The 8,723-nt window shown below is 36.2% G+C and overlaps 1 non-coding gene across 1 annotated transcript; it reads right to left on the bottom strand.

The window, feature by feature from the left end:
• Positions 1 to 8,108: 8,108 nt before the first annotated feature.
• On the bottom strand, positions 8,109 to 8,212 carry LOC130978302 (small nucleolar RNA R71). The gene has a single exon (XR_009085953.1). It is a non-coding gene; the product is annotated as a small nucleolar RNA R71 (small nucleolar RNA).
• Positions 8,213 to 8,723: the final 511 nt, after the last annotated feature.

The following is an 8,723-nucleotide window of genomic DNA, read 5'->3' as shown; positions in this document are numbered from 1 at the left end:
TCCCAAGTTGAATCCTTGGTTAGCTTAAGATAGGAGATTGTGTATCCACTAAGTGTGGGGAAACATGGGAACATGGGTTGATAGGAAAGAATCAAAATTAATAAGAATAATCAGAAACTTGGGAACATGCTCATGTGAAACCAAATTAAACTAAAACACCATGTGCATTGATATATGTTTATGGTAAAAAAAAGAAGAAAGTCCTTTTAGTTAAATAAATATATAAGGGGACAAAATTACCCCAATAATAAATTTAGTAAAAATCAATACACATGGAAATAAAAATCAAAATAAAATTGGTACATGAGTATGTGACACAAAATGGGAAAAAATTATGGGAAGACCAGGATAATTTTGAATTTTTATAAAGAATGTATATGTTAGGTGAGATCTTAGACTAATTAAAGATTCAATTTATAGCTCACTTTTTCATATGTATACCCTTACCTTTACCTTAGCCCCATTATAACCTTGAATAAGACCTCATGATGTTTGTATGTATACATTATATATTTGTTGATTGGTTAGATGAAGAACAAGGTTTTAGAAAGCATGAATAGAAAAGAATAGAGTGATTAACCCCAAACACTGAGTGACAAGAGAGTAAACACAAATCCAGTGAGGGTTCAATGGCTTATTCCCATATATCCATATTTAAATTGTTAATTGTCTTGCAAGATTATGAATTATTTTTAAAACCCAACTCAATTGTGAACATGTTTTAACATGGTTTGGCCTTAATTGTACATATATGATTCCTTGAAGATATGAAGCAAATTAACCACCTATAAGCTCTATATATATAGATGGGTGATGCCAGGGCATCTTGGCCAGTTTCACTGACTTTTTCTTTACTGTTTTAGGGTAGTTTCATGCATTTTCTTAGGAAATAAGCAAGTCTTGGGTGAATGAACACTTACATCTTGATTTAGGCAAACATTATGAATTTTACATGATTATATAAGGATTATGCAAGAATTAAATGACAAATTGGATAATTCATGATCTCATAAGTTGGAATAGAGCTTTGATGCACTTTATTTGCTTGAATTCAGGACAAAGGAAGCAAGGAAGAGCCACGTTAGTAGCCACGTTAATCTAGTTAACGTGACCACTAACGTGGAATGGGAAGAAGCTTGTAGCGTTAATGAGAAAAGTGATCGCCTATAATGCCTTCGAAGCCATCATAGCCCACGTTAATTGCCACGTTAACTACATTAACGTGGTAGTTAACGTGGAGAAAAAGGGAGCTCCAACGTTAGTGGTAAAGGTGAATGCCACTATCACTACAAATTGGCACAATTGGCCACGTTAAGAGTTACGTTAATTTAGTTAATGTCACTTCAAAAAAAGGAGGTTAAAATGGCATTTATATTATGGCAGCTTTCAAGAACCGCCATAATATTTTGATATTCCAGCATTTTCTGCTACTGCCGTAATTGATTTTTGGATTTGTGGCTTTTTTTTGTAATTATGGCGGTTTTGAACCGCAGTTATCACGTGGTATAAAAGCAGAATTAGTAATCCTACATTTCAGAAGCCTTTGGTTGAAACTTGGAAGTCGAAACACCACGCGCGTGACGCTGTTGCTCCTGGCCTGTACAACGATCTTCGATCTTCTTGCGTTCTCCGACGATCTTCTCCGGTGACATCTCATCCGGCGTCGATCTCCTTCGGCGACATCTCCTACAGCGGCGATCTCCTCCGGTGACGTCTCCTCCAGCTTCCTCTCCTTATCGACCTCTGTGTCTTCTCCACCAAAATCGTCAACACCTTCCTTTCTTTCCTCTGCAACGATCTAGGTCAGCTTCCTTTCCTTCCTTCTTTCCTTCCTTTCCTTTCCTTTAATTTCCTTCCTCTGTGATAGATCTCTCTTTTAAGGCTGTTTGCGAGGATTCATCGCAAGTGGATAAGTCGATTCCGCCATTTGCGCAGCAAGATCAACAGCAATTTGTGTTCCGCTGCTCTGCCGCCGCTGATGTTCCTCCATTTCTCTGCTTGGTGCCTTTGCCGATGTCCCTCACTCTTTCAAAGGTCTCATTTATGTTCCGTTTCTGTTAGGGATTTTATTTTTTGTTTCTGATATTATTTTCTTCTTAGTTTTTGAATTTATTTCTGTCGACAGTGATTGATTTATTGATTTTTTTAGTATCAGGTCTCATTTCTGTTGCTGTTGGTGTTTGAATTTTGTTTTGGCTGTTAAGTTTCCTCTTAGGTCTGGTATTTCTCTTAGATCTATATAAGACCTTATGGTTTTCATCCATTTGTAACATTAAAGTGTTAGGATTCTTGATGGTAACTTACGTATAACTTAATGAATAATAAACTAAGCTAGGTTAATGAATGTAAACTTACTGAAATTTGAAGTTGTAGAACAGCTTAGCAGGTAAGCAGAAAATGCTGAACAAGGTTAAATGCAAACTTTAAAATATACATATCATATACATGTTGATTTAGCCGCTACATGTAGGAAAAGGGTTGTAACTTGTTCTTGATTTTATTCTAGGTTTCAACTAATGTTTGCATTGTATAGTACATCAATTCGACAAATAGTTTATATGTTCTTGTATCATTGCAGGGTTTCAAAAAATGGAATGAAGGATTCTGTAAATGATCAGAATATTTCTCCAAAAGATCTAGCAAAGTCTGTTTTATCTAGCATAATAGAGTTCACCAGAGAAGATGTGGAAGCACTCTTAAATGAGAAAGCCAAAAGAAAAGACAGATTCAATTATAAGGTTAGTGAAATTTAATTGAGCTAATTTGATAATTATAATTATAATTACCTGTTGTGTCAATTGCTTATCTGGATTTCAGATCAAAGGGATTATCAAAGTTGGAGAAGCAACTGGCAGGTAACTGCTGCCTCTGATAATTTGGCTCTATATGATGGGCTGATTCTTCAGGGGTTCCTATTAAAATAAATAACCATTTGCATACCTATTAAAATGTGTGTCTGAGCTACTTTTTAACTGAAGTTGCATGATTTGATCATCCATCGATTGTGTGTCTGAGCTACTTTGTCCTCCTTATGTTTTCTGTAATCTTTTTTGAGACAAGAAACCTTAAGCTTCTTTGCTTCAAATTCTGCTAAGAATTTCTCTTCCACTTCAATGTTGACTATGGCCTCCTTGAAAACCTCACTCATTAACTTCTTTAAGGTAATTATTGAATAAAACTTGGCTTCACTGTATCAAAAGAAATTTATTATTTTTGCTTATTGTGGTCTGTACATTATCTGTTACCTAGCAGATTGATGAAGTCCTTCATCTTTTTCTATAATTTTATACTTTTGGAGTTCATTAAATGGAACTAATACAAGGAGTAAGCTTGGAAGATGAATCATAATGTAACTTTAGCTTGAAAGATTAAATAGTGCCTAGACAATCCTATAATTCTTTGATCTAGCCTTTCTGACTCTGTCTGATATTTGTTCTAACCATCGAGCAAAAGTCATGCTATGTTGCATACTTTTTTCTTCGTTCTACTTATATCAAAGGTTGATCAAAATATTTGGGCGTCTAACTTATTGAAGTGAATGGTTATTGTCATTTTCCTTTAAGCATATATTGCGATACAACTATATTAGGAATAATTTCTTCAACGTTTGGTATGGATGACATCTGCAGGTGGCAATTCCCCGGAGCAATGTGATTATTCTCACCGATCCAAAGTCTGACTTCTAAGTGCAGAGAAGCCAAGTTACCCTTTATCCTATACAAGGTGAATATTCACGAGACAAATTGATGCTCCAAAGGATCAGGTCTTATTTTGTAATGTCACGTTGATATATAGAAAATATTTTGAATAAAACTAGTTGATCATCTGTACGAGTTTATTTGAATAAAACTAATTGATCAAAACAGAACAATGTAATATTTCTTTCAATTATAATACCAAGTCTGATTCAATTTTTCAAGTGTTAAGATTATTGTTAGGTGGAAAGAAATAAAAAACTGTGTTAAAAGGGAGATGAGAACTCCAAGGGAGATGAGAACTCTTCCTCAATCTTCAAAGCCATAAGGGATTCCAATGTGCCCGTGGTTGTTCTGTCAAAGGAGTATGCTTCCTCGACGTGGTGCATGCGTGAACTCAACAAAATACTCGAGCAAAAGAGACATGGTAAGGGCTACATTGTGGTACCTATGTTCTATAAGATGAATTAAATTTCGATTGTATGGATTGATTATTTTAATATTTTGCTGCTGATTATGTAGCTTGTTATAAGTGTTTTTTCTTGCTAGGTTTGTAATGTGGAATCGAAGCATAGGGTTAAGGGATCAAAGCATCCGGTGGAAATGACGAAATCTATAAGTACACTTGGAAAAGTACCTGTTCCTCCTGATCTTGATAAGGCAAGTGTTTTTTCTTGCTAGGTTTTTAATATGGAATATAATAATTGATAATCTTGAGAAATAATAAAGAAATATAATGAAATATAATATTATTATTCATATCTATAAATTAAAAATATCACTTATACTATTGTACTATTGATAATATAATGTAGAACTCTTTCATACTTGACTTGGGAAGATTTTTCACTGGTTATGGAATTGGAGTTATCTCATGTGGTATATATATATATTACTACAATGTTCTAATAATATAGATCTTAGCTTATTCATATATATATATATATATATATATATATATATATATATATAACAATAGGTTCCAATAATAATAATAATAATAATAAACCAAGCTGTGAAATGAAAATTAATTAAAATGAACATGATTTTTTTTCCAGGCAAAAGTTGGGTGTGGAAATAAGCACTCTAGAAGCAAATAATCAAGACAAAAGAAGGATTGAAGCGAGGATAGAGATTATCATGACAAAGTGCACCAAAAGCTATGATGGAGATTTTATATATTAAGAGCTACATGTTAAGACATTTATAATTAAAAAACTATGTTATGTTAGATCTTTATTTGTATAGGAGCTATTACTTTTGATTTTTAATACTAAGATAATATATTATGTTTAATATTTGTTTATGAGTTATTTAATATTTTGTTTGAGTATTGATTTCTAATAATAAATATTATTTGTTTAACACGATAAAAATGAGGGTAAAAATTGCATTTTTAAACGATAGAAAAGTGTCACTGTTAGGGTTAAAACAGCGGTACAAAAATGATATTTTAACCAACCAAAAGCCATTCTGTAAGGGTAAAAACGGCGGTTCAAAAATGCCATTTTAACCGACTGAAATGTCACTATTAGAGTAAAAACGGCGGTTCAAAAAATTTCATTTTAACTAACTAAAATGCCATTCTGTGAGGGTAATAATGGCGGTTTAAACTGCCATTTTAACCAACCCTTAAACCGCCGTTTTAACCTGGAAATAACGGCGGTTTGAACCGCCATTTTAACCCAGTAAAAAACCACCGTTTTAACCCAGAAAAAAACCGCCGTTTTAACCCCAGAAAATTGTGGCGGTTTTTAGAAAACCGCCGTAATAACCAAAATGGCACTCTGAATTACGGCATTTTTTGAAACCGCCGTACTTGGTAATAATGGCGGTTCAAACCGCCATAATTACCCAAAAAAACCGCCGTTTTTACCCAAATTTTTTGTAGTGCGTGAACTCTAATGTGGAGGAAGAAGAAAGTGCCAACGTTAGTGACACTCACCTTTGTCACTAACGTTGGACTAAGCCAACATTTTCCACGTTAGTGGTCACGTTAAGACCACTAACGTGAAGAGTAACGTGGAGCCAAGCATGATAGGCCAACGTTAGTGACACTCACCTTTGTCACTAATGTTGGAGATGGCTATCACCACCATGTTAGTAGTCACGTTAATCCAATTAACGTGAACTCTAACGTGGGAAGAAGGGGCGTTTGAAGCGTTAGTGACAAAGGTAAGTGTCACTAATGCTCTCGAAGCTTAGGCATACCCACGTTAGGAGTCACGTTAGTTATACTAACGCGAACTCTAACGTAGGGAAAGGGGGCACAAGGCAACATTATTGGAAAAGGTGATTTCCAATAACGCTTGCGAAGGACCAAGAAGCAACGTTAGTGGTCACGTTAGTGCCACTAACGTTGAAGTTAACGTTGATCATTTTGGGTTGGAACGTTAGTGGAAAAGGTGATTGTCACTAACGTTCTCGAACCCACATCCTCACTTAACGTCCTCGCCACTAACGTCCTAACTAACGTCCATGCCTAGCTCACACTTTTCTGCAAACAAAGCTGAGCCCACTGAAGATTGTAACTGCTTCAACTCAAGATCAAAGGCCCATATCCAAGACTTGAAGAACTCACTAGAAGATCAAGAAGAGTAGTATATATAGGGGTAGTTTTGAACTGTAAGGGAGCTTGGCACTTTTGGAGAATTAGACTCTGTATATTTACTTTTTGCATGTATTCTGTTCTACCCTTTTTCATTTCCATTTCCATTTCTAGAGCTATGAACAACTAAACCCCTTTCATTGGGTTAGGGAGCTCTGTTATAATTTGATGGATCAATTATAGTTTTCATTCTTCTTCCTCTTTCTTTTATCTTGATTTACTTGAAAGCTTTCGATCTTAATCTAATTGGTTAGTTGTCTTGGAAAAGAAACTCTCCATAATTGGATCTCCTCTGAGCCTTGGAAAAGGGATGACGAGACCATGCTAGAAATGCTTTCTCATGTTGGACCAAATTGGGGTTTAGGCAGATATAGTGACATGTAATCCTCCCAATACTTTGATTTGGAAATACATGTGGTATAATCAGTGACCATACTTCATCACTTCCCATGAGCAATTAAATCAAGGAATTGGGCAATTGTTCAAGCTTAGAGATATTGGATTACCAAGGAATTGGGATCCAATCACTTAAGATTGCCAAGGAGATCAATAAATGCATTGATTGAGGAAGAGATGAGAATGAACTTGATCCGGAGAATGCAACAACTCCTAAGCCCAATGAATCCTCATCTCTGATCTTATCCATTCTCTTTACTTTCTGCCATTTATTTCCATGTTCATCTTCCCAAATTCCCATTTAAGATTCTGCACTTTATTTTCTGTAATTTACTTTCCCGCTATTTAATTTCCTGCAAATCTCAACTACATTCTATTTAGCTCAACTAGCACACTCTTCCAACTAAAGTTGCTTGACCAATCAATCCCTGTGGGATTCGACCTCACTCTATTGTGAGTTTTTACTTGACGACAATTTGGTATACTTGCCGAAAGGAAATTTGTTGAGAGACAAGTTTTCGTGCATCAAGTTTATGGCGCCGTTGCCGGGTATTGATTTTGTATCGACAATGATTAAGTTGGAAGTTCACTAGATTGAGCATTTTCTTTTTATTATTTAATTTGCCTAGTCATTTACTGTTAGTTTCAATTAATTTTCTTCCTCATCCCATATCCCCTCGTTGTTTTCTTTTTCTTTGAATTTACTTATAATTCTGCTCACTAACCTACTAACTGTTTGATAATTTGCATCACTAACACTAACAATCACTCTAACAAAAATAATCACTCCATTTTATTTTTTGCTGTGTGTTCTGTTAGTTGTATGACAGGGAGAAGAAGCGGGACTTCAACTTCCTTTGATTCTAAACCTGAGAGACCCTCCGTAGATTGAAGAGGAAAGCAAGAGGGAAAAGAGTTGTTGGTGATGAGGTAGAGGACGAGTACTTTGAAACAAACATAGAGGAGAACATGGAAAACAACCATGAAGAAGAAGCTCACAACCATGCCAGAGAAGGCCCTGTGAATCATGTTGGGCAGGAAAGAAGAGTATTAGGCTCTTACATCAATCCCAACCCAGGAAATTGTGGAAGCAGCATCCAAAAGCCCACCATACATGCCAACAACTTTGAATTAAAACCCCAACTCATCACCCTTGTTCAGAACAACTGTTCATTTGGAGAAGTGCCCAAGAAGACCCCAATCAACATCTAACCACCTTCTTGAGAAAATGTGATACCGTGAAGTCTAATGGTGTTCATTCGGATGTTTATAGATTGCTTTTGTTCCCATTCTCACTCAAGGACAAAGCATCTAAATGGCTGGAATCCTTCCCGAAGGAGAGTTTAACAAATTGGGAAGACATGGTGAACAAATTTTTGGCAAGATTCTATCCTCCTCAAAGAATCAACAGGCTGAGAGCAGAGGTACAAACCTTCAGGCAACAAGATGGTGAAACTCTCTATGAGGCATGGGAGAGGTTTAAGGACTTAACAAGAAGATGCCCACCAGACATATTCAATGAATGGGTTCAACTATACATGTTCTATGAAGGTCTTTCTTATGAGTCAAAGAAGGCCATGGACCCTTCATCAGGGGGCTCTCTAAACAAGAAGAAAACCATTGAAGAAGCCATAGATGTCATTGAGACTGTCGCTGAGAATGACTACTTCTATGCTTCTGAAAGAAGCAACACTCGAGGAGTAATGGAGCTGAACCACATGGATGCACGGCTAGCTCAAAACAAGATGATCACCAAGCAGTTAGCGGATCTTACCAAGAAGGTGGAAGAAAACCAAGTTGCAGCAGTCATCACTTCATCACCAGCTCAAGAAGGAGTGAGTGCAGGAGAAGAAGGTGACTGGGAACAAGCCAACTATGTTGGAAACTCACCCAGACAGACCCATGATCCATACTCCAAAACTTATAATTCTGGTTGGAGAAACCACCCTAACTTTGGGTGGGGAAATCAATAAGACCAAGGCCAAGATCAGAGACGCCACAACCACAATCCCAACAACAATGCA

Source organism: Arachis stenosperma, chromosome 4 (genome assembly GCF_014773155.1).
Source record: "Arachis stenosperma cultivar V10309 chromosome 4, arast.V10309.gnm1.PFL2, whole genome shotgun sequence".
Classification (NCBI taxonomy): domain Eukaryota; kingdom Viridiplantae; phylum Streptophyta; class Magnoliopsida; order Fabales; family Fabaceae; genus Arachis; species Arachis stenosperma.
The sequence above is the reverse complement of the archived record's forward strand: the minus strand, read 5'-3'. Positions and strand labels throughout refer to the sequence as shown.